This window comes from Taudactylus pleione, unplaced genomic scaffold (genome assembly GCF_031769625.1).
Source record: "Taudactylus pleione unplaced genomic scaffold, aTauple2 ptg000110l, whole genome shotgun sequence".
NCBI lineage: Eukaryota > Metazoa > Chordata > Amphibia > Anura > Myobatrachidae > Taudactylus > Taudactylus pleione.
Genome location: NW_028284512.1, coordinates 4,475,172 through 4,502,753, shown reverse-complemented (window position 1 = coordinate 4,502,753; position 27,582 = coordinate 4,475,172). Strand labels below are relative to the sequence as shown.

Here is a 27,582-nt window from a genome sequence, read left to right as displayed (position 1 = left end):
TTAGGTAAGCTATTGTGTACACACTTGCCAATCGGCCACTCGAATTGTCAGGCCAGACATTACAACTGGCCGGGCATTTAAATTTGCCTGCCCAAAAGTGATTTTAGAGTCAGCAGTCTCTGCAGCCAGTGTACGGGCAGTCGGCGGGTCGCCATTACACACATGCAGATGCACCATTGTATCCGAATGATATATCTGCATCGGCTGTGCTACAGGGCAGACCTGGTAAGTCTGTGACCGATGCCATTCACAGACATATTGGGTGTACACATCCGCCGATCCGCTACCGATATATTGTTTGTTTGACGATATGTCTAGAATTGTGTACTCCCATTGAAAAAAAGCTAATCAGATCAGAATTTATGAAATTGTGTAAATCCATACGCACTGTTTTATTGACTGTTGACGGTATCACCACGTGTGTTTGATCGTTAACTGACTGCACGGGAAAGACTGGCTACTCGGTCTTCTGTAATCCGGTTGTTTAACCGAGATCTTTCTGGCTAAATTATTCACAGCTCAATTTGTTCAGCCATTGGGTTGGATAGTCGGTCTACTGGTATTAATCTAGCATAACTAACTCAACCAATGATTGACTTGATTGATAGAAATGTAGAATCTTGTTTTAACATGGCTTTTTCACCAGTACATTCAACTGGCGCCAGTTTCTTGCCATTGATACAACACTAATTTACCGTTCCCTCCATTAATGCATGGAAGTAGAATTAGACTGCCGCCCTAGAGCCGCAGACTTTGCTGTCGTACAGTCACAATATAGGATGTACATTGGAAGGGGTTGGGTACGGGATGCCGACACTCGGGATCCCGTCGGTCGGAATCCCGACCGGGTTAGGATACTGACACCTGTCGGTAAGTATCATAACGCTACCCCTATCCCTCCCTCCCTGCACCCTACACCTAACCTTCCTCCCTAGTGCCTAAACCTAACCCTCCCCCCTAGTGCCTAACCCTAACTTCCCCCCTCCTATTAGCCTAACCCTAACCGTCCCTCTAGTGCTTAACCCTAACCCTCCCCCTAACCCCACTATTTACTGTCAGGATGCCGGTGCCGGGATTCTATCTGGTGTCGGGATTCCAGCGCCAGCATTCTAAGCGCCGGCATCCCCAAGCCGGGATTACAACTACCTCCCATTGGATGTTGCCCTATATAAGGCACTTAAAAAAATGCTTGTTAAACTAATAGGTGCAATGTCCGCTTGTGAGATCCCAATGTACCTGGAATATTTACTAACAAGAACAATCCAGTAGTGGGCAACATGCAACAAAACATCAATAAGGAATCTGTGCACTCGAATTGCGTTTCTCTATAGATATCTGCTAGGGCTATCAATACTGGATGAAATAATGCATGAAGAATTAGACTAAACCACAAGTTAGAAAGTTATTACCTGCTACGTACATAAGCAGACAGACGGATTTGAATGCAAATTATCTTTCGGTTCCTTCACTATTGCAAAATAAGGGATTGTACTATTTTCCATCAGTATGAATAAAGCCAATAAAAGTTTGTGCGTGGGGGAGGAAACATTTTCATAATCCCAGGACAACAGCGTCCCATATTTCTCTATAGTGCAACAAAGAATTTAATAGCCCATAACTTATTACAAGATTTTCACCATAAAGCCATTCATTTTTCCCTAACATAAAGCTAATCCCTTAACGTATATTCTCTCCCTGTGGAAATAAAGGAAGGAAACAAGACTCACTTCACACTGGCATTGATAACGCAGCAAACTGCTTATCAACTCTGCCAGGAAGAAATATATCCGCTTTCAAGTCTAATTTCATTTCTAATTTATGTTTACAATATTCCTTGTGTTTATTTTCTGTTCCGACTTGCAGTCTGTTATATACACTTGGTTTGTTAACGCTGACACATCGGGGAAAGTGCCCCAGGGATTTTTGCTTTTCACACGTAATTAACGGGTCGTTAACACATTAACTGATTCGCATTCGACATTGGCTAAGTTAGTATAGTAATAATTACCTTATTGTATGAACACCACCTGCTCTTTTCCAATGAGCACTGATATTCCTACAACCTGGTGACGCTGGCGTTCTGGAATAATTCAAATTAATCATTTATGTCTTTAAATTTGGAGAAGATCTTTCTCTTTTGGTTGAAACAAGTGGCCCATGAATAGATAAATCTATTTATTAATCCGCTGCTTTGAGAGTTTGATAAAAAAAAAGAAAAAATATTAATGAAGAGTTGGTTTAACACCCCTGGAGTATTTAATCCACTGTTACTAACAATACACGTGTAAAGGGAAATTACATTTTACTAAAGTGTACGGACTACGTATTTAAGCTGTTTTCTTGCAATAAGCAAGTTTACTGTGTAAGGGTTTTTTAAATATCTGGCAACGTCAGTATAGTTTTGGGAGATGTTAGCACTGGCAGATTGGGACATAAACACTCAGAGATATGAACACTAAAAAGTCCACCAAATGAAATAGAGGTCCTTGGAGAGAGATATAGTGGACGGAGATAAAAGTACCAACCAATCAGCTCCTAACTGTCACTTTACAGGCTGTGTTTGAAAACAATGACAGTTAGGAGCAGATTGATTGGTATTTTATCGCCATCCACTTTATCGCTCTCAAAGCATTAGTACATAGACCCATAATTACCAATGTATGCTACGCTGTTATACCATATGCAATATCCTGTGCCACTTTATAAGGACTCCTCAGGGATCTAGAATGATATATCACAGGTACAGACACTTGCTACGTTAGAAATGCAGGACAAGTGCCTTTTTCATACATATGAGTTATTAAACTGCCTTTCCTGCGTCATTAAACACCAGGTGGCCGTCAAACCTGTCTGTCAACGGCCCTCCACTGCATTATTAGACGTACTCTTCCATAAGTGACTCTCTTGTTGCAGGAAGGATACTGACAGTCGCCAACCAATGCAGGGCTTGTCTTTCACTTCATTATACCACTAAAGGTTTTAGTTTTGATCGCCCCTTGAGCAGTCAGTAGAGCTACTTCATGCAGAGGTGTCAATCTGAACAGTCCAAAATGATATGTAAGGTTAAAGATGTTGGTGATAGGCTAGTAAGACGCTTTATGCATTGTTTAATGGTTTCTCACCTCATATGATAACAGGAGCTAAATAATATTATGTATCTACTCTTTTTAAGAATATGTCTATTAATAAATTCTGGGTTTTTTTTCCCCCACAAATATCAGATGTTATTACAGATGTGTACATAAAGAGGACACAGTAGAAACAGAGAATATGAAGTCCCCGGCAGGAAAAGGGTTAACTCACATGCTGCCTTAATATAATAATTACCCCTAAGTATGATGACACATGACTTATATGTATTGAGCAGACCAAAGCAAGCTGGGAGTTGTAGTGTAACAACATTTATATAGCGCTATGATAGGTGTACAGATCGTGCTTGCTGATATAAATTCTCCTCCCCGGGAGAAGCCTGGGGAGGAGAAGCAGGTGGGCGGAGTTGGGGGGCAGGACGGGGTCGTGTCATTAAGCCCCTCCCCCATGTGAATTCGCCCCAAACGCCGGATATTTAAAATAGGGGCGTGGCTAAATTACACAATTCTCATAGAATCGTGTCATTAAGCCCAGCCCCCAATGCACGGACCCGCCGATCTCCGGTAATATTCTCCCCACTTCCTAATTTGATATGCGACACTTGTATATCTGTATGTATATCTGTGTGTGACTGTCTGAATCTGTAAATGAAGCACAGCGGAACCTGACGTGGAAGAAAAGCCACGGCTGCTGCATTGGAGCACTTTGTATACAGATTTAGACACAAACTGATATACAAGTGTCTCATGTGACATTAATCAGTGTAGTCTCCTGGTTCGTCTTACGTCGCATTGCGACTAAGACGCATTTTCTGCCGAAAAAAGACTCAAAAAAACACTTGGCGCTAGTAGAGTGGCACAGAACCTGGCAAGCCGAGAGGGGCTTTTGACGTGACTGCACCAATAGTGTATGAGGACACATCTGTACATCCATTTAGGGGGGGGCTATATTAATTCTTCTAAAGAGCACAAGTGGAGAAGTTGCATAGCAACCAATCAGTTGTAGCTAGCATTTTATAAAATGTACTAGATAAAAGCTACCTCCAAGCTGATTGGTTGCTATGGGCAACTTCTCCACTTGTTTACTTTAGAAGGTGTCATATATCTTCCTCGATACGATATAAGGATTTGCTTAGTAAACATTGATACACAGTTGTACGGCGAACATGTTAACACTGTTTGGGGCCTGCATGAAATAAACAGATACTGTATACATTAGGGTTTTTTCTATTAAACATTTGCTGCTATAAAGAGGTGCATAAAACCTATAAAGGTGAGAAACAAGACTTATAAAGGTGAGAACCGCTGCTATAGAGTTACAGCTGACCTCCCCCTGCTACAGACATGAGTAAGGGAGTGCAGCACACAGTTAGGTTGTGCCCTTTACAAGTCACACATCTAGAATCAGTGGTGGGTGATGTAGCGCAATAAGCTCACCTTTGATGCGGGAGAACTGATGAATAGCGGTGACCTTTCTGTGGGAAGGCGGGGGCATAATTTATGATTTTGTGAAAATTAGGCAGAAACTCACATTTATATGTCCTTTGCTGGAACAGCTGTTTCAAAATCAGGTCATAAAGACAAGTAGATAAGAGGAAAAAAAGTTAAGGAGGCTTCACCCACCAGTTCCGCCATGCTGTGTGATATTCATAGAGGTGGCACATTGCCACCAAACTGGATATGACAACAGGGCATTGACATAACTACCATAGGAGCAGGTTGAGGCCCGACCCTCCCCCTGCACCTACAGGGTTAGGCACTAACGGAGAGGGTTAGGTTGTTTTAGGATGCAGGAAGGGAGGGATGCCGCTGTTGGTATTTTGACAGCCGGCACCCCGACTGCCGGTCTCCCATACCCAACCCGTAAACAGTACATGGATTTTGGTACAAAGTTCTCAACTATAGCAATTCGTCTTTAAGTCTTCAGTTATCTTTAGATCCTTTGGCATTCTTGTGTGCAGACTTTAGAACTGTCATTCTCTTCAATCTCTTAAACATATGATACCTATATTGACAGTCATAGTTACCATTGCAAAAAACATGATTCTGCTGAAGTGGACCTCCAAAAATGCCCCTCTCTTGTCAATGCTATTAAAAACTCTTTATTTTGAAAGACAATAAACATTACCAAATGTTGAGAAAGGTGTTCTAAGGTTTAAGAAAAAATGGGGACATTATATAGAGTCTCTTGAGTTACTGACCCAGAACCGCATCCTTAGGGCCGGATTCAGCAGTGCACGCTAGTGCACTACTGAACGCAGATTCACGATGTCTGGGAATCTGCGCAGGTGCCAGAACCGTTCTGCGCATGTGCAGAACGGGTCTGGGAGTCCGCTTGCAAACTGGCAGCAGACTGTCAGTGATTGACAGTCTGCTGCCATTTGGGGGCGGGGGCAGCCTCCGTTACCCGAAAAGGAGGCATGTCACCGCCGTTGGGTGGGAAGAGGCCAGGATCTCCGTCAAGTGCCGGAGATTTCCTGGCCTCTTCCTCTAAACTGCGGCGGCTGGCTGCTGGACCCCATGGTACACAGATTAACCGATGCTGCGTTGAACAACGCAACTCGGATAAGTAATGCACAGGGGGCGTGATGTCTCCTGTGCATTACCATATCTGCAAAGGATCGCAATTGCAAAGCTGCCTGAGTGCATACATCATATCTATAGCCTGCGTGCAGCTTTGCAATTACAGAATCAGGCCCTTAGTCTTTTTGAAAACACAAATTGGCATCTCCTTCGCAATCTTCATTGAAATGGATTTTACACTTTTCTGTGATGACTTCAGTAAATAGTGTATCTTTTACTGTAGGACTTCTTCTCCCCCCCTCCCCATTTTCCCTCCCTTGTCTTGTCCTGTCTAGTCATGGCCTAATTAACATCTATTGTTATTTGTCTTTCTGTTTATCTTTGTTCTATATATGAGAGACTTTATGTCATAATATTTTATACCAATGTCTACTGTGATAACTTTATTACGGAAACGCCGCTCTGTTATTTTTAACAGGTGTAATTAATGTTTACATTATTTATTTATTTATTTATTAACAGTTTCTTATATAGCGCAGCATATTCCGTTGCGCTTTACATTATTGTATATTGTTATCGTATAGTTTTTCACTACAGTAAGTATTTATATTGTACCACTTGTGTTTGTACTATATATATTTTGAAAATCAATAAAATACATAAAAAAAAAAAAAAACAATACATGAGCAAAAAAAAAGTATCAGTGTGTTTTCATCAACAAGTATATACTAACTGCTTTGGGGCTCGTTTACATTTGGATGTAAGTACATTTTATGACACGCCTCTCAGATGTAGCAGTACACGCCCACTTTACAGCTGCTTTCTTAATCTCCCTGAAATGCTTTTTAAAAAGTAGGCAAGTATGCTACAGTTTAAGGCACATAGGGGTTGTTTACTTGAGTGAGAGGTTTTAGAAATGGAGATGTTGCCCATAGGAACCAATCAGATACTAGCTATTATCTTCCAAAAGGTGCTAGTTAAATGTTAACTAGAATCTGATTGGTTGCTATGGGCAACATCTCCACTTCTAAAAACTCTCACTTTAGTAAACATACCACATATTGTTAACATAACAAAAGATCTGATTAAAAGTTGAAAAATGTGGGTGAAAATCTAGCTAGATATAAGAAAACCTGTCTTAGTAGTGGTAGATTAGGCTATGCAAGGGTGACTACGTGATATTGAATGGGGGATTTCAATCATTATAGAGAGGCCAGCCAGGTGGTTTGGTTTTGATAAACCTGTGCCTGCTCTTATGACACGCAGACTGGTAGGTTCCAATTGAACAGGGACAGATATAAATGATTAAATATTTTCTGCAAAGCGCCGCGTGATATAACTGCCCTACATACATAAATAACAATAATTATAAAATTCTCTGAAAGAATATACAAAATTTGCAGCTGGAACATTGTGTTGTGCTATGCTACAGATTTTATTTTATATTTTGCTTTTGCTCTTTATAACATTTGCCCATAGTGTATAGATTTAAATGGATATGACGCCCGTTGGTGGTAGGTGTTAAGTATTACGTTCGGGAGTAAGTAAACATATTATATATAACTAAATCTCATACATAGTTCTGTTCTAGGAAGGCAGATATGATTTTACGGGTTGGGTATGCTGTTTCGACAATCATAATGTCAACATTCATAATGTCGACATGAGAATGATGACATGGTCGTAATGTAGATGTTGACAATGTCGACATTCATAATAGTGTCGAAATGTCAACATGTTAGAATGTCGACATATCGTCCCTGGTGGCCCGTAGGTAACTTATCTGCAGGGCTGAAACTAGGGGTGTGCGAGCAGGACGGTGGCACAGACTGCAGAGCCCTGTGGGTGGCATTGCCGCTCACCCATCTGGGATCTGGTTAGCAGGGTGCCTGGAATGGTGCCCCGCAGCCAGAATCTCTGCAGCAGTGCCGCCTGGAGTGTAGGATGGAGAATCCTGAGGATGGTCCGGGCATTGCTGTAATTATCTGTTGTAGCTCCGCCTCTCCGTGTGACATCATAAGGTGGGGTGTGGCCTGCACCAGGCACCAGGAGCCATAGTTACGGCTCTGTTATTCTGTTCCTGACGGCTGCAGTGGCGTCTTCCAGATCCCGGTGGTCATGTGACTTTGACTTCCGTGTCAGACCTCTGATGCTCCGGCGTTCAGGAGAGTATTACTCCCTTATCCCTATCCCTCTCTCTTGTGCCTTACCCTAACCTCCCCCTGCAGCCTAACCCTTAGTCTCCAGCCCGCAACCTAACCCTAATGACGACATTCTGACAATATCGACATTTCACTTGTCAACATTCTGAGACTGTCGACACTATTGTCGTTGTCGAACCTTTTGACAACATCCAGTTACAGAGCACTTGTCATCATGGTGTCTTAAAGCATAAGACACACGCTGTGCCATCTGCTCCTTGTACATGTATTCTATGGTCTTAGCCTTCTACAGCTTACCAGTGGCATTACAATGTGTGGCCTGATTTTGGTAATTGAGGAGGGACAGTGAACAGAGATGGGGGAAAGCTCATAACGCTATTCAAGGTAATTCGTTATTCATACCCTGAGAGAAACATGCAAATCTACTACTGAACAACTACTTATTAAATGCCCCAGGCCCACACTGTGCACGGAAAGCTGCCCTGGTCTTTGCAGAACATGCTAATTAGACGGACAGAGATGCCGAATATTGCAAACCAGGTCAAGCAGCAGAAATCCTTCAGGAGGGGTATGGACGCTGCCCCCTTCAAAAAAAATCAGGACAAAATAATTTATCTGTGTCCTGCGGAAATGAAATTGACGTAACAGTTAAAGTTTAGAGCTTAACTTGATTGCAGTGGACTTTTGATATAATATTATGAATAAAACATTATGCGAAATCCCGATCTGAAATTAAACTTGCCCTGGGTTATATCTGTCTTTGCTATCTACATAGAAGATGAGGCTGTTTTGTAAATTAAAGCTAATATTCTGCACTCCGAGAATTGCATGTGGGAGTTTATATCCATGGCACTGCTTGCCCTGTGCCGCTAAATCTTTTTATCAGATGCTTTCCTGGTATTCTTTTTATCTGCTGTTTGAGAAAAGGAAACATATTTAGAAGCTAATAAAATAGCTTGGATTACAAAGTCTGCAAACACTTAAAGGAAAGGGATATGTTACAAGAATCGGAATGGGTTATTATCTTTTGCTAAGAAAATCAGTATGTTGAATTACCTAGTGATTTTTACCAATCAATGGTTGTTTTTGTTATGTTTTAGTAACAGTGAATAAAGTTGTGAAAAAAAAAGTTGCAATAAAAAAAGCGGTATGTAGTAAATTACAAAACAAATAACTGTCTATATTTTGGCGCATGAATGTGCACAGAAACTGATCAAGAAACTATAATAAGCTTAATAACCTACAAGGAATAGCTGCATGGTGGATGAACAAATAGGATATTGGGCTATAATAAAAAGCAGTGGGAGGAGCATACTTGCCGACTCTTTGGCTGCCATCGTCGGGAGGGAGCAGCCAAGTCAGCATAGCAAGTGGGGAGTGGCACCGCATAGGTGGGCGGTGCAGGTGCCTATGGATGAAATTACCGCCATTTAAAACTGGGTGAGGGGATATGGCTACAATGACGCGGTCCAGCACTAAACGTCATAGGCCACTCGGGCAGCCCACATTCTTCAGGAAGTGAGCAGCGCTGGGTGGAAGCGATGCAGGACCGGGAAACTTAAATGCTCTTCCGGACATCACCTGAGATTTGGGAGCCCCTACACCATTTTGGGAGAATAGGCAAGTATGCGGAGGAGTTGAGGATGACTTATACAGACTATAAATTGTGGTTCGCTAGATCAGACATTACAGTTGCATAGGCAGTGCCCACACCATGGGGCTGATTGTGAGTCACATGCAAGGTGGCTATCGGGCAGCCGCAAAAGCCAGATTTACTACCTTATGCTAATGTGAGTATCCATTCAACTAACAGATATTCATGCAACTGGGAATCATACCCCCTGTTAATCAGATACAAGACAGATCCAGATCTATGAGGTTCTAACTCAGGACGGGCCAGTTATTGTTTCCAAATGACTGCGAATTGCATATTATCCGAGCCATTATAGGATGGCATGATACTATAGGGTGTGTCTCATTAAGTGTCCAAAAGAGCCACCATTGAGGACATCAGGAACTGTTAACAAGTCTACCAAGTATTAAGGAGGTGACCTGAAATACATTGGGGACCTCTATCTCTCCAAAAATCTCAGGACTTCAGTCTGCATCCAAATTCTTCCACTAGAAGCTTCTACTGATGGCGTGCCTGGTCAGCGATTGCTCCAATGAAGTCTGTGGCAGAATTTAATGAAGACTTTGTCTATTGCAGTAAGAACCTAACAGCTCTGTGCTGACAACATACAGTCTATATTATATGACCTATGACCTATGCCACGCTTGATATTTCAGATCGTCCATAAAAATTCACCAAACAAATTTGTTATGATCATCCTGTCTAAGCCACACTCAAGCAATCATTTATTGTTTAAATACAGCACAAGCTGTAACAAAACGCTGTCAAGAGCCATCACACTCATTAACCTAGCAGCTAATTAGCCGCCTCCTGCTTGAAGCCTGACAAGTTTTGCAGTGTGAACCTATCACTGTGGTGTCAGTCCAGGATCGTGAGGGGATAAGAGGGGCGTAGGAGGCGCCCATTAGGTGTCTGTGAGCGGAGGCCGTACGCGGAAGGTTCCCATTCTGCACTCCCACCAAATGTTACCGCCGTTAATTACATTGGCAACACTTAATTACTGTAATTAGCGCATTAACTGTTTTATTTCACATTGACATGAGAAAGTAAACTCAGGTTCTGAATGCATGGTGTGAAGCACTTTTAACCCACTGTCTGCCTATGAGTATGTGGTAATTATGTGTATGACAGTGTACCTGGTTTAATCGTAATATGAATGTATGTAAACAAGACAATTAAATTTATTACTAGACAATTTGTTGTTGGTATCAATGTAATTTCATTATTGTCCAATTTATTTAAATGCTGGTTATGTCATAAAGGTTACCCAAGGTCACGTGGAAAGTAGGTATACAGTCACACTTATGTCATCCCGATTCTACTCTTCAAGTGTGCAACTTTTGGGACAACACTGGACATAAAGCTACCTGGAACTGACCGTGTATAGGCACCGTTAGATAAAAGTCAGTCAAAGTTCTAGAAGAAAGCTGAACATAGTGTCAGCCGAAGCTGCACCAATTTGGCAAGCATATAGGCATATGCTCAAATAAAGACTTTTCTAATAAAGTTGGGTTACACCTTAAAACGAAAAAGTAAACTTACTTAAAATGTCCCTGAAACCCACAGTAGTTTCATGGAATGCATTTAGTTTTTGCTTAATTAGCAAGAGAGTATGATGGAGATCTATCAAACCCTCAAAAAAGGCCAAGCGGGTGTATTCCACATACCAACCAATCAGATGCTTGCTATCATATAGCGTGTACTAAAGAAATGACAGCTAGAAGCCGATTGGTTGCTAAAAGGCAACACCTCCACTTGCCCACTTTAGAAGGTTTGAACATTATGTAAATCCACAAAATGAGTGTGTTGCCCAATAATGATCCTACCAAATCTGTTTGGACCACTGACTGGCTGCAGAAAAATGTGGCTGGAACATTTGGTATCCATGTCATCTTCCATCAAGCTAGGCATGATCTGGCAACTATCTGTGCACCTAAACAGACAAACATTATTTCATTTATCCACCCACATGTGGTTGCACAGTAATCCTGACTGTGGGTCTGATTCAGAGCCGGACGCTATTTGCGCTCACTCGTTCAGAAAAAGGGGGTGGCTATTTAAATTAACCGTTCGCTCTTTGCGGTCTGTTGACGCCTCTAGGTCTGAACGAGCGAACAAAACATGCGGACGTTTTTTTGTAAAAAACGCCCCCTGGCCGCTCGCATCATATGTCATGTCCGCTATTTATTAGATTAATCGAGTACATCGAACGGCGTCTGAACTGCTCGCTATTCTTGTGGTTGGTTTTTCCTACCGTAATCATGCGAGCAGTTCTGGCTAAAAGACAACCAAGTGACGTGGATGATGACGCTGCTTTGTTAATTATGCACTCCCATTAAACGCCCGTTTTGACCGTTTGGCACGCCTGCGTTCGGATCTCCACTCCCCGTTTTTAAGCACCTTCCCCTGTTACCACCCACAAATGCCTCATTCTGTCACTCAAAATAGCAGGCATTCGCTATATTGCGAGCACACGATTTCTGACCGCACTGACTGGTTCGCGCATGCGTACTAAAACCCATACGCATATGTGCGAACATCGCTCGGAATGAACGAGCGGCCGCTTACGAGCGGCTCTGAATGAGACCCTGTGCCTGTTTGGTCAGTTTCACTGATCACTGAAGTGGCATCTGACAATATAAAGTACTTGTCCGATCTTTAAAATGGTAATGTGCCATCCATCTTACACCAATCATACCGTTATATCAAGATACGTGTGGATAACATGTGATGCCTAAATTGCTTTCATTTACCCATTTGTCAGGTTTTATTTGTTCTATTATTGTAACATTGCTACGTTACACAAAAAATGATGGGATCCTTGGAAGTGAACAGATAACAAGAAAGCTGTGTAGGGGAGTCACAAGTTTTATGGTGCATACACACGGTCAGATCTGTCAGACGAACGATGAACTACGAACGATGAACTACAAACGATTTGACAGATTTTACCAACGATTTCATGAACTACGAACGATTTCTGACAGTATTAAAATGAATGAAAATCGACCAAATCTGACTGCAAACACATCAGATGTCAGACATCGTTATCTGACAAACGGGAACGCGCATCGTTCATCGTTGCAGGGACACATTTCAGATTTTCTTTCAGATATGAACGATTTTTAAAATCGTTATTGTAGAAATCTGAAGGAAAATCTGATCGTGTCTATGCGCCATTAGAGCTCGTTCGGTGACTGTAGTAGACTAAATTTTCCTGTTGCAACTTTATTGCAAATTAATTTCCTGCATAATATTAGTCATCCAGTATACAAGTGAGCGGGAGGAGACAGTAAATCACACCCCCTCGCGAGCGCTGAGCGCTCGCAAGCGGGTCGATGTTGGCCCAGTGCGCATGCGCACGATGGACCCGGCTCCGTCGTGCGCATGCGTGAGACCCAGATTGCGACGGGCAAGCCGTCGCTATGGGTCTCGCTACAAAGGGGGCGTGCTGTCGATGGTGTGTGACAGCACGTCCCCTTTGGTTACTTAATGTGATGTATACAGTTTGAATGGAGACACATTTTATCAGCCAATTGTTTAATTATTTTTATGATTTATTTATATAGCACCTCAATTTTACACAGCGCTGTACAGAAAATATTTACCATTCAGTCCCTGTCCCGTTGGACCTTACATTTCAAATCCCATTATGCACAAGCGCAAACACACACACACACACGAGGGTATTTTTGTTTTTTTATAAGAAACCCATGCAAACATGAGGAGACCCTACAGGTAACACTTGGCTGGAAATTTAACCATGATCCCAGTGTTGTGAGATAGCAATGCTAACCACTATGCCACTGCACTTCCCTGCAATGACATCAAACAAAGATTTCTTACTACTATTGCTCATATTGTATGTTTGCGGGTTCCTCTGGGTGCTCCGTTTTTTTCTCATAATCTAAAATACATATTGGTAGCACTGGGGCAGGGACTGATGTGACCGACTACATTGTTCTCTGCGACGAGCTACAGAATATGTGTGCGCTAAATAAGGAACTGTTAAAAATAAATAATAACAATGTACCAGGTACTGGTGCTGATGTCACTGATTCTTTCATAAATTGCAGTTAAATACTTTCACAAAGAATACTGGTATATTTCTTCAACAAAGAGAGATGATCAGATTAGAGCAGTTTAATGTTTTTTTTTACCAATCAAATTTCAAATAAACATTTGAGACACCTATTAATGAAAAGACAAAAATATCCGTGCGGAAAGAATGTAGCATAATCAGACACATAAATGAAATCAAAGCATACTGGAACATGGAAACTGATTAAAGCACATACTGTAGCTTCAGTTAGGGATGGTTACTGATCTTTGAGGTACAATATATATATAGAGGGCGGATTCAGAGACGGACGTTAATGCATGCCCGGATTCGCAGCTGCGATAATATGCAAATGCTAGTGTCAACCTTCCCTTTCTGTAGTTGCGAGCGCTGGAGATTGCAAGCTCAGAGACGCCCACTTTCAATGTCCGTGGACAGTGGAAATCCACCATCGGCTCACCATAGCGATCACCATTGACACTTACATTAACGAATGGCTGGCACAGTGTCTCCTTCTGAACCCTCTCTAAACATGGCCTCTGTGGCTGCGGCTCTGCGTTTGAGAACGCAGCGCGTTCACTGACACGCCCGTGACACTACCATAACACACCTACAAGACAGTCTTTTTTTGTGGCGTTCACATCAGGCTACCTCCCAGACACCTCCTAGGAACGCCCATGGCTGTCCGCCATCATCTCAAATGGGTGCAATCGTGTACGCAGCAGCGATCTCTGCGTACACTCAGTGGTATGTATGAGCCGTAGGGGTTTCCAGGACTTTTTGCGCATATGTAGTAGCAAATAATCGCTCAACTGCGCAAACACTGATCCTGCCTCCATCTCTGAGTCAGCCCCAGAGTTCCATTAGATATTACGATAGATGCTGAAGATGTACACTATAAAGAAGTGCTTACTCTGAGCTGATCTAAAGAATGTACTTATCCTGTACAGCTAATTAATGTAAGTGTTTCCTTGTATATTAAATGGTGGACTTCGACCCATGCGGGATTAATGAGTTGCAGTCTGTGTGACTTGCCAACTTGGAATCAAGTTGTTAATGACAGCGACAAGAAGTGCATTAGCAGGACATGAGTACAGCAAGGTGTTCCCAGGCTTCATTTATATGGATGACAATGTCAGTGGGACAATGCAAGAATAGGTTGTACTACAATCACAGGGCTTGGATTCCTTGTAGTGATCATTTAAGAAAACAAATATGGCACAGTGCTAGAATGCACGTAAATGAACAGCTACATACTTAGGTTTACACCCCAAAGAGCCATTTATTGCGCCATCAGCTCTGACTATGGGGGCGATTCAATTCAACGCGAATTGAATAGCGCCGGGAGCGAGCTGCCACAGCTATGTAATTCAGTGCGCTGTGTGGTCGGAGAATGCCGGTTATCGCGCCTTAACAAGGGTGTTAAGGCACGTAAACCGGCATTCTCTGACCAAAGTGCCGGTCGCGCGTCTGTTAGCGCCGCACTAAGCAGAAACACAGCTGCGCACTCGGCACTTTGGTCGGATTTCTCCTCGCATCCCCAAACAGCGCGGTGTATTGAATAGCTGCAGGAGGTCCCTCCCGCGGCTATTCAACATCGCGTTGAATTGAATTCCCCCCTATAAGAGGTATATTTACTAAAGTGAGAGTTTTTAGAAGTGGAGATGTTGCCCATAGCAACCAATCAGATTCTCCTAAACATTTAACTAGCACCTTCTAGAAGATAATAGCTAGAATCTTATTGGTTGCTATGGGCAACATCTCCAATCTTAAAAACTCTCAGGTTAGTGAATTTATCCCTTAGAGCTATTGTGTGTTTTTATAGGGCTAAACTGGAATGGGATAAAGAAATTAAAAATATATTTAAAGCATGTTGTTATCACATATGTGATTGACCCCATCCTATCCGTTTGATCTTTATTTACGTATTACACAAGCTTGAGATGTCTTTGTTCCAAGACTCATGTTTTTTTTTATTTGAATTTTAAATACACTGTTTAATATGCAGATATGTTACATTATGCATTGTCCTATTTAGCATTTATCTAGTAATATAATATAAACGGATAACACCCCATTGAAACAAAAGAAGTAAGCATTAAACTCCAAATGAGTCATCTATTTGAAGTGGAGTGCCAGTTGGCTCCTTCCAGTTCACCTCACATCAACCTCCTGGATCCAATTCATTTCACCAGTAAAGTGAGTAGGACCATGATGTCATCATGACCCTGCCCCTGCTGCTACCAATGATGGCATTTTGCAGCAGGTGGTGGGGGTAGGTGGTGACGGAAATCGGGTCACCACCCCCAGACTCGCACCTTGGCCCTCCGCTCCAGGAACTTTCTGTTTTGCTTTTGTTGATCTTTCTGTTTTGCTTTTGTTGATCTTTCTGTTTTGCTTTTGTTGATCTTTCTGTTTTGCTTTTGTTTTTAAACTGTTACATTAAACTGTAACATTGATAGCAGTTTTGTGATCTGAATCGGTGTCCATAAGAATGCAGAAAACAAGCCAATAGGAACCTGTGACGTCACTTGGCGAAAACACACAGCGGAGGCAGACATTTTTGCGTCTGGAGCCAATGCTGGAATACAGACTATCCATTAATTAGGAGCCAGTGACACTAGTAAGCTATACTCATTCCTTTTTTAGATTTTGCTATATAGCCAAAAGTAAATGTATCAAAATAATTGATATTAAAATATCACATGTATTATGTATCCAAATATGCAAGCATATGTAATATAATATGATGCTGAGTGTACTCCCGATATATACAGGCATCTCCACTTATCTGCAGTGCCGCTGCTCCAATGACATTTTCCAGCTCAAGCGAAAAAAATAAAAAAAATAAAATAAATAATAATAATTTATAGAGATATTTTTTACAGCTCTTCCACATTGCCGAGCTATTTCCTTTCCCACACACCAGCAAAAGTCCATTTTCACAACGGCTATAAAGCGGCATGTTCAGAGCCAGTAAAACAACTCAATAAATAGCCTTGCGTAGCATAGCTGTCTGCTATCTTTTGCTCAATAAAAACAGAGGTGAAGTGCTTATTTTCATCGCTGCACTATAAGAAGACAGAAGCATTATGACTGCTCATACATTCTGACTATCATTTGCCACAAGCTATATCTGTCAGCATTAAATAAAGCTGCATTATAAATGTAAACAAAACCCGCACATCTACAAAATGAGCTGTCCGCCATTGCTGTAGGCGCAGAACTCAGCCTGCTTATTGACTCAGCCGCTTGGGTTTATTTATTCCTGTACACAGCCATGCATTTACTTTGCCCGATCAGCAGAGTGTGTTGGCAGCAGGGAACCTGTCTGGTTCACAGGACTATGGGAGGTGGATGTATGGGGAGAGCACTGTTTACATTGCTTAAATAGGGGACGGGACAGCAAAAGGCAGGGGCTGTTTGTGGTGTGAGGGAATTAGGATGTGCTCATTATATGGCTTACTATGTGTTTGTGATGGAAGGGTAATACTATCCTAAAAGAGGGAGCATCGTATGTATGTACATATATATATATATATATATACATTCATATATATAATTGACTATGTGTGTGTGTATGTATATATATATATATATATATATAAACACAATACAACATCTCCTCTCTTGTGCTACCCTAAACAATTTTATATATATACATATATATGTATACAGTATATATATATGTATTTATATATATATATATATATATACACACACACACACACACAGATATATATACACATACACAGTATACACACACATACGGACCCGCACACACATACACAAAACAACTATTACCAGTACAAAGCAAATACTCCAGTTCAAGCTTTAAATCATTTCAATTCCTATTTCCAAGTATAATTTAATCTTTCTCAGCGACACTTGATGCTTACTTCATCACAGCATAATGACAGATTAAAAACTTGTTGAATTAAATATTAAAGAGGACCCTGGGCACCGCTGCATTCTTACAGAATAACACAGATTGGAGATGAAATAAGAAACCCCAGTGCATATTTTATACCAAAAGCAAAGAATACGGAGACTTTTCCTCCAAGCCACCTACTTTGTAATAAAACGTGTAACAAGTTTATCTAAGGAGGCTGTGATGGTGGAAATGTATTATATAGTATCATATAACACCCATCACTGCAAAGCCCTGATGTCGGTACTAATTTATGTCATGTGATTTAAAGGGGCTCATTCCGAAATATATTGAGTGAAAGTGGAAGAGGGATGCTCAGTAGTCTTCACACCAAACATACTGGATGCTGGCATTGGGTGGAGATAGAGAAAAGACATTGGTATATATTTAATGAGTGCAGGGTGTGTGCACACGGGCCCCTGGGGTCCAGGAGGGCCACACCGCACACCCTGCAATAGTATAATTATTCTCACCTCTCCACTGTCAGAAGTAGTAGAGATCACCGGAAAAATGGAGTGACGGACATTTTACCAGATATTTGCGCATGAACAGTGGAGAAGTCACGGGGACATGATACAGGTGCCATGTTCCTGGAGACCTGTGCATGAGTGGCAGCTGCCATGCTGTTTGCTTGTGAAATAAAATTCTAGAATGATTATATGATGTTACTTTGCAATAATGTTTTAATGAATAACTCTCAGGATGGGAGTGCCCTTGTTTTAGTCAGCATTTTTTATAAATGACGTAATGTTACAGGAGACTGGGAGAGATGTACTAAGTCTTGGAGAGAGATAAAGTACCAGCCAATCAACTCCTAACTGCCATGTTATAGGCTGTGTTTCACAGCTAGGAGCTGATTGGTTGGTTCTTTATCCATGTTCAAGGCTTAGTACATCGCCCCCCACTATCCCTTAAAGTTAAGTCTCTGAGAGCATGTATCAAGTGTATGACTCAAACAGTAGAAATACTTAAGCTCCATTGATTGTGATGGGACACACTATCCTTCCAAACTTTATTTGAAGTTGGCCATATATGGGCAAATTCAGCTGCTCACCAGCATCTGTGTCCAAAGTGATGGGATATGTGGGTCATCAATAGATGGATCTGTTGCTTGGGTCATTTGGGAAAGGTACCACGCCCAGATCACATGGATCCCATTACTGAGGCCTGTTAATGACGACACACCAACCGGATGTACAGGCATAGTCCCAGATGATGTCTGATCACTCTCAGGGCCTAATTCAGACCCGCTCGCGAGCACTGAGCGCTCGCAAGTGGGTCGATGTTAGTCCAGTGCACATGCGCACGACGGAGGCGGCTCCGTCGGGCGCATGAGCGAGAACCGGATAGCGACGGCCAAGCTGTTGCTATGGGTCTCGCTACAAAGGAGGCGTGCTGTCGATGGTGACAGCATGCTCCCTTTGGTGGGCGTGCCGGGGGCGTGGCTGGCCAGACGGAGGCGTTCCCATGGGAACGCCTACCGTCTGGGGCCGGCCCCAGACGGTAGGGTGGGAGTGCTTTCGGCTCTGATAGAGCCAAAAGCACTCCAGGGCTTGCGGCAACGAGACCCTACTACAAGGGTGTCGTCGCAAGCCCGATGGTCGCGATGGTCTTGAACATCGCGACCATCTTTTTGGCCGCTCGCTATAGCTGTGGGTGGTTACCCACAGGTATGCGAGCGGCCAGGAGGCCGCTCTAAAATTAGGAAGGACGGCCCTGATTCAGAGCGAGACCGTCGCTATCCGGGTCTCGCACATGCGCACTGGGCTAACATCGACATGCTTCCGAGCGCTCAGCACTCGCGAGCAGGTCTGAATTAGGTCCTCAGTCAGGTGCTGTTTTGGCTTGCTTGTAATTGGGTACACGACCCATGTATACAGTCAAGATCTGCGCCCTCCTAAACAATACAGAAGACATGATTCTACTAAATGAGTCAATAGAGCTGGTACCTTTGACTTAACTAACTTCAATCTTTTAACCAGCAAAGCCGGGTCACCTATGTTCAGATGCATTAAGACTGTCTGGCAAAGTGATGACTACTCTTACCACTGCCAACCAGAATCATTCAGTTGTGTCTGCGATATTTCTAAGTAAATTGTATTGATAACTGATTTAAAATGTGTTTTCGTAGCATATTCATGTATGGGGTGGGTCCTTAGTATAGTACAATAGTTTAAGTGATGGTCTGATGACATGGACTAAGCAAGGTTGTAAAGCAGTGCCACTTAGTAATGGCCAGCAGTGCCCTCTTACTAAAGCCGGGAACACATTGGAGCGCTATCGTCCCAATATGTCATTTCCGGCCAAATTGAAACAACATATCGGCGGGATCGTTCAGTGTGTATTGCCAATCTGCGCTCTCCTGCGATCGTTAACGATATCTTCTGGTCGGCCATGCTGCACGGCCAACCGGATGATATCACATGCGGCGCTGTGCAAGGTAATGAAGGACGGAATGAGGGATCATCCTGTCCTTCATTACACGGCGCTGGTGTGTACCGCAGATACGGTATGTCTGGGTACACATCGCTCCAGTGTGTACCCAGCTTTACATAAGATGTAAAACAGAATTGAAGCATTCATGTATAATAATAAAAATAGATCCAATGAAACATTTACCAGCAAAGGTTATAGAAATTAACAAAAGTAGGTATATTAGCAGAGGCTTTGCCTGTTCAGCTCTTTTTCTAGAAATATATGTTAGAAACTATAGGGGGGCTCCAGGCAGCAGACATGATTCCATAAGATGTGTTGTGCATTCATCTGCGGACCACGTCACCACTGTTCCAGAATGCATAATTAATAGATGCACAAGCTGGGCTCGTGCTCTGAAATGAATCTGCAAGAACACAGCGCTGGAGTCACCATAGGGGGCAGGAGGCTCATAACTGAACAATAGCAATGGCTTCTGGGAACAGGCAGGAGGTGGTTGTTGGTGTTGCTGAGATTGCAAAATAAATCTTAGAAGATTCACAGCGTGATGGGCACTGTGTATCAAGTGACGCAAAAGCATTCTGCTGTAATCTGGCACAAGGAGATCTCGTTCTGACCCCCTGCGGGCATCTCTATATTAATCTGGAGTGTTCACGTTGCACATCAGCATCTGAGTAGATTTTTAGACAGATTTTGGCTCAAGTGATGCTGTGCTTCTGTGCACAGATGTTTATGGGATAAATCAGCCTAATTGGGAAATGTTCTATAAACAATAGTGTCAAAATGCATCAAGATGAGCCAAAAAACTTACACTGACTTTGAATTGACAGTATTCAAGTAATGTGTGTTCAATAATGTATGTTAGTGGCATGATGACCTATCGAGAGCAAAGAGGCGAGTTCAGTAAGACTTTCATTTATATAAAAAATCAATCATACCGGACACATGCAACGATATATATATAAGCTTGTGGTGGTGGGCAATAAACAAAATTACTATTCAAACGAAGAGGAACGGCACTACGAGCATGAAAATTTACATACAATATAGTAGTTTATTTGCACATAAGTTGCAACGTTTCAGATCTGTGTAAATAAACTACTATAGTTTATGCACATTTATATAAATACACTGTATGGTAGTGAATATAGGGCCTGATTCAGACCCGCTCGCAAGCGCTATGCGTGGGGCACTGTGCACGTGCGACGTGCGCAAGCCCCGGAGATAGAGAGAAATTCTCTTGCTCCGGGGCTCGCTACAAATGGGCCGGCTGTCGATGTTGATCGACAGCTCAACCCGTTTTGTACCACAAGGGTCTCGTCGCAAGCCCGATGGTCGCGACCATCACCTGGCCGCTCGCTAAAGCTGTGGGTGGTCACCCATAGCTTAGCAAGCGGCCATGAGGCCGGGTTTTTTAAAGCAAAGCGGCCGTCCTGATTCAGAGCGAGCGCTCGCTTTCTGCGAGCGGCTCTGAATCGGGCCCATAGATTGGGACTGATGTGAATGCATTTTGTTAATTGATACAAGTAAACTAGGAACACTTCTATTTTTGAAGCACTCTTACTCCGCAGCATTTTTTCCACACCTACCTAAAACTTTTGCAGTTATGTATGTGTATATATATATATATATATATATATATATATATATACACACATATTTCATCACAAATCACACATTCAACTGGAGTAACTAGTGCAGACCTCTGGGATGACAATTTAAACACCTGCAATCTCCATATCCTAGACTCTACTTACCAAACAACCTATGGCTCCTGCAATCCTAGCCACTCTCCTCAGCTAGACCTCAGTAACCTGGCCATGAGTATGTGTCCACCTACCGTAACCTGCGCCCTAATACCCTAAACCCTGACCTAATACCCTACCCCTAATCCCTAAACTAATACCCTAACCCTAATACCATAACACTATCCCCTAAGACTAAAATCCAAACAACCCTAATCCCCTATCAACCTTAACCTAACTCCTAACCTAGCACCTACCTTAAGCTTAAAGACCCTAACACTAAATCCCAAACAACCCTAACCCCCTAATAATCTTAACCACTGACCTTAACCAAGCATCTAACCCAATCCCCTAACCAAACCCTAACCCTAATATCATAACACTAACCCCTAACTGTAATGCCGAAACAACCCTAACAAACCAAACCCTAATAATCTAACCCTAAAGGTGCAGACTAGATGGGCCAAATGGTTCTTATCTGACGTCAAATTCTATGTCTCTATGTAAGAATTCATTCAGTTGTATATGCTACATTCTATAGTTATGTAATGATTTCAAGTAAAGGTGATAGAGATTTTCCAGAGCTGTGGCAGACACAAGGCCTACTCGCCCAGAATATTTGGGAGATGCCCTAAATTTGAGGGAGTTCTCCCTGATTTCTGGGAGAGCAGGAAACTTCCCTGGAGTAGGTGATTTTATGTTATATATTTAAAAAAATACATAAAATACTAATTTCAAGGCCTCAATAAATAAAAATGGATTTACCTATGTATTAGATTTAAAGTTGTGATACAAAAAAGTGCTCTGTGGTTAGTCACACAGCCACATCTGAGAGCAAAACTAATTTTGGTAATAGTGCACCATTAAAGCATGGCCGATGTTTTATTGGGATGCAGTCACTATCCCGGCTAGCGGGATGTTGGCGCTCAGAATGCCGGCACCGGAATCCTGATGGTAAGTAGTCGGGTTAGGCACTAGGGCGAGGGTTAGGCACTAGGGGGAGATGGATAAGTTTAGACTCCGGGGGTTAGGTTTAGGCACTAGAGGGGAGGGTTAGGTTTAGGCTGTGGAGAGGGAGGGTTAGGATACCGGCTGACAGGTGTCGGTAGCCGACGTCGGGAATCTGGCCGCCATCCCCGTTTTATCAAAGGGTGAAAAGTCCTACTACTGCTAGCAATCCCTTGTGTATTAAATGCCATTTCATTTAAGTAGTTATATCGATATGTATAAAGGTGTATTTTTTTTTTTTACTTTAACACTAAGTTTTTCCTTACAGCAATGGTAAAGTATCTCACGCGCGCATAGACCAGTCCGATGAAGTAATAAGTAACTGTTCCTCTCAGGCCAGCATTGCCGTGACAGCTGAGTAATAAGTAATAACACATGAAGCGCTAATAAAAAAAATATATACTTTTTGCTAGGAAAAGATGATCTTTAATCAATTGGCCCCTTGGAATTTTTTCTTTAGAACATTGGAACATTTCTAGCGTTCTCCTACCTGGACAATATGTGCTGGTAACTGGTTGAGAAGCAGTTACATGAACCCTGTTGCAACCAATATTTCTACCACTGCCACAATATAATAGGATTATTTAATAAAAATCCATAGAAGTCTGTAAGATGAATGACGGGAATGTTTTGTCGCCAAGAATTTCCTTCAGAACATGTTCATGGCAATTATTCCAGTTGTTTCCTGTGTTCACTTTACCATCTATTTTGTTTTGCTTGAATTGCATTAAATCTTGTTTTAGCTATATTCAGAATGAACTAATTATATTTAGTGAGTAGGTTAAAGAGGTTACTTATACAGCTGGCCATGAAAAGTTGTGCTGTCACATATTACAAACTAATATACAATATAAGGATATGTTTCACTTTTGTACTTGGATGTTACACATAAAATTTGTAAGGCACAATTTCCATGCCCAATATAGGGCCTGATTCAGAACCGCTCGCAAGCACTATGCGCTCGCAACTGGGTCGGTGGCCGGGCAGTGCGCACATGCCGCATGCGCACTGCGTGTGCGCAAGCCCTGGAGCGAGTGAGAGATCACTCGCTCCGGGGCTCGCAACAAACTGGCCGGCTGTCGATGTTGATATCGTTTTCTAGGCGGGGAGGGGGGGTTGCTGGCCAAACGGAGGCGTTCCTGAAGGACCGCCTGTCGTTTGAGGGTGGCTCTACTGACATCACTCGCAGATCACGTGACCACCAGATGGGAAGGGGGGGGGGTCTAGCCTCCAGGCCCCTTCCCCACCGCCTAAACCTAAGTCCCCCGGGGGGGTGCCTAACCCTAAGTCCCCCCCAGGGGTGCCTAACGCTAACCCCCCTTCCCCTAGACTAAACCTAACCTCCCGGTGGGGTGCCTAACCCTAAGTTCCGCCCCGGGAACCCTAAACCTAACCCTCCCCCCCTAATGACAGGAGTCGGCATATCGATGCCTGTCTTTAGACCCTTGCCGGGATATGACAGTCGGGAAGATGGCTGTCGGGATTAGGTCCGCTGGCTTCCCGACTGCATACCCTGGCTGCTCACCAGATAGCTTACAATCTAAATTATGACACAGAGAAGCAAGCAACATAGCTTAATAGCCAATAATGATATATGCATATCTCCCAACACTGATCTGACACGAAACGCCCACTTTTGGGTGAAGCCCTATCCACTTATATATAAGCTTGGCCCCTTTTGAGACTCGCAGAAACACACAGTTCGAATATAATGGTACTGTATGTGTGTTAATAACTGTACATTGCTATTAGGCTTTTGCTCAGACTTGATCAAACTTTCATGACAAGAAAACTTTAAAGTGGCCTCTATCACTTTATTTGCAAATATTATTTGTTTTTATCCTGTTTGCCGTATAATTTAAAATGCAGTAAAGATGATGTTGCGTAGCTGTACCGTTCATGTCTATACAGAGTATAGCAAAATTGCATTATGATCATGTCCAGTGGTCATTCCGTTCTGGATAGGTGTAGTGTGCGTTATCTGTAACAGAATTGTATTATGACCAAGGGCCTGATTCAGAGCCGCTCGTAAGCGGCCGCTCGATCGTTCCGACCTATGTTCGCACAACTGCGCATGCGTACGGATTTTAATACGCATGCGCGAACCAGTCAGTGCGGCCGAATATCGTTTGTTCGTTAAATAGCGAATGCCTGCTATTTTGAGTGACATGAGGAGGCGTATGTGGGTGGTAACAGGGGAAGGTGCTTGAAAACGGAGAGTGGAGATCAGAACGCAGGTGTGCTTAAAGGTCAAAACGGGCGTTTTATGGGTGTGCATAATTAATACAGGAGCTTCATTGACCACGTCACTTGGTTGATTTATAGTCAGAACTGCTCGCAAGATTGTGGTAGGAAAAACCAACCACAAGAATAGCGAGCAGTTCATACGCTGTTCGATGTACTCGATTAATCTATTAAATAGCGGACATGACGTATGGTGCGAGCGGCCAAGGGGCGTCTTTTTCAAAATTACGACAGCAAGTTTTGTTCGCTCGTTCAGACATAGAGGCGTGAACAGACCACAAAGTGGTAACGGTTCATTTGAATAGCCACCCCTTTTTAATGAACGAGCGAGCGCAAATAGCGTCTGGCTCTGAATCAGGCCCCAAGTCTGGGAAAATGTAATGCCTTATGTCTTCACAGAGTGTAAAATAAATGAATCATGATCATGTCCGGTAGTCAGGTCATGTCAGTATAGAGCTTAATAGAATTGTATTATGATCATGATCAGGTAGTGTTGGGTTGGTGTAGTTTCCGGTGTGGTATGAAAAGTCGACTTTCAGACGGTCGACACAAGAATGTCGACAGGTTCTGAATGTCAACAGTCAGAATGTTGACAAGGACTTTAGGTCGACAACCAACACGTTGACAAGGTTACAATGACGGCATATTTATAATGTTGTCATATTACATGCCAACACCAGAATGTCAACATATAGAAATTTTTGCATATTTTAGCCTAACACTAACCGTAATAATATACCAAAAACTGTATCTTGACTTTCTGGTCTCCACTTGTTAAATATGGACATTTTGAACATGTTCTGCATGTACAGCATTTCTTAAAAAAATAACAAGGCATTTTTTTTTAAGTATAGTTTCGCTTTAAAGAAAGAAATCCATTCCGTTATTATGTTATTTTAGAAACGTCTGTAAGCGCCTGCTTTTCCCACCCATCAGTTTATATATAAAGTATACATATTAACAAAAGAAATAAATAAATAAAACCCCTTACAGAAACGAACTTGGCATCGTGTGGTGGAGTAGGTGAGAGTCCCCAGAGAAGCGATGTGAGGCAGCTCATTGATTTTATTCTTGATGGGGAGCTATTAAACCAGCAAACACACTGACCTTGTAAGCAGAGGCAGGAGACTGCAAGAGCCACATAAAGCTTTAATATCGCCACTCGCTAGTACAGAATAAGAGGACCCTAACCGCACGGAGACCTGCAATAACCAGACACCATTACAGAAAGGCTGGGGTTAATATAGACGGTCTTGTGTCGAGCGAACCGCTTATCAATACGCATTTCCCTTTTTTTTCAGTTTACCAACTGTTTAACTATTTTATTATACAGTTAGCGCAGACTTCCTGCTATGTCTGCCAAAGTGTGCGTGCCTGAAATAGTGCTTCATTAAATAACAAATCTTCAAAGGGATGTTCAACTGTACTAGAATGACTATCATTCCGGGAGGGTTGGGAGAATAAAATGGAGATAGGTGAATGAGGTTGAGGTCTCATATGAGATGTCAACAAATGATTGGATGACTACTATTGGTCTATTGAACTAGGATGCCCTGTTGTTTTCCAATTTTATCAAGGATTTGATAAACCAACAATAAAAGGCAGTTGGGCAAAAAACTTTTTGCCCATTTCAAATATTGGGAGGTGCACAGCATTGATGGCCTCTGGGCCCGCTTCACACCCGCTCGCTAGGCTGAGCTTGCACGTAGCCAGCCGATTTCTGCAATCTCCGCATGCGTACGAATCGCAGTGCGCGTGCACGAACCAGACCGAGCAATCGGGAAGCGTTCGCTCGCTGCGCATAGACTGCCCGGCTGATTGAGTGACAGGAGAAGCCATTTATGGGTGGTGACAGGGGCTGGCCGCTAGATACGGGGGGAGTGGAGGTCGAACGCAGGCGTGCCTGAGCATCTTAATGCCGTTTCAGAGGCGTGCATAATTAAGAGGCAACATCGTAGTACACGTCACTTGGCTGAAATTTACACTGAAGCGCTCGCCGTGCTTGCGGTAGGGTATGGTCAACCACAAAAGCAGTGATCACATCTGATGGTACCCGATGGTACCGATGGTTGCATACACTTCCTGCGCAAGTAGGCGTCTTAAGACAGGCTGGTGGGCGTCTGCATACACAATGCGATCGCATGCTAAGACATAGTGGGCATGCTAATGCCTTAACGTGCGATCGCCTGCCTTGCCAAATTTGCATACACATCTAACGAGCGGGTCTGAATCAGGTCCTCTGTCCCTTATGTAAGACACAAGACATTTTCCCTTCCACAGTAACTCAGAGTGGCCTGGGTCACCGATGTTGGGTCTTTAGAAGAACTGCATATGGCAACTGTCATCTACTGTATATTTCTGCTTCTCTGAAAGTTGTGAAATTTTTACTGTGTACTATTAGTAAATCACATATATATACTTACTATATTTTTGGATATGATCTACGGATGGCAATAAAGCTATAAATAGTATTAAAAAATATCTAGCCATTGCAGATGTAAGCCATACAGAAACAATGTTATCTCTATGATATTTCATAAAATAAGGACTTAATAATATACAATCAAATTCTCCTGGGTATGTATAATTGACGTATAGTATGGAAATTGCTGTTTCTTGAATAAGAATAGCCATTAAAAGAAACCTGTCATCTTTATGAAGACAGATGTTACCTTCTGCCATCTATTTTTTACATTTTCCTAGCATTGCGCTAGGAATCCCTATGGAAATTCCGCTCCTAATCCCCAATGACAT

At 42.6% G+C, this 27,582-nt stretch overlaps 1 protein-coding gene across 2 annotated transcripts in view; it reads right to left on the bottom strand.

Moving 5' to 3' along the window:
* Window positions 1–27,582, bottom strand: part of PBX3 (PBX homeobox 3) — a 249,358-nt gene that overhangs the window by 61,981 nt on the left and 159,795 nt on the right. The window lies entirely within an intron of this gene.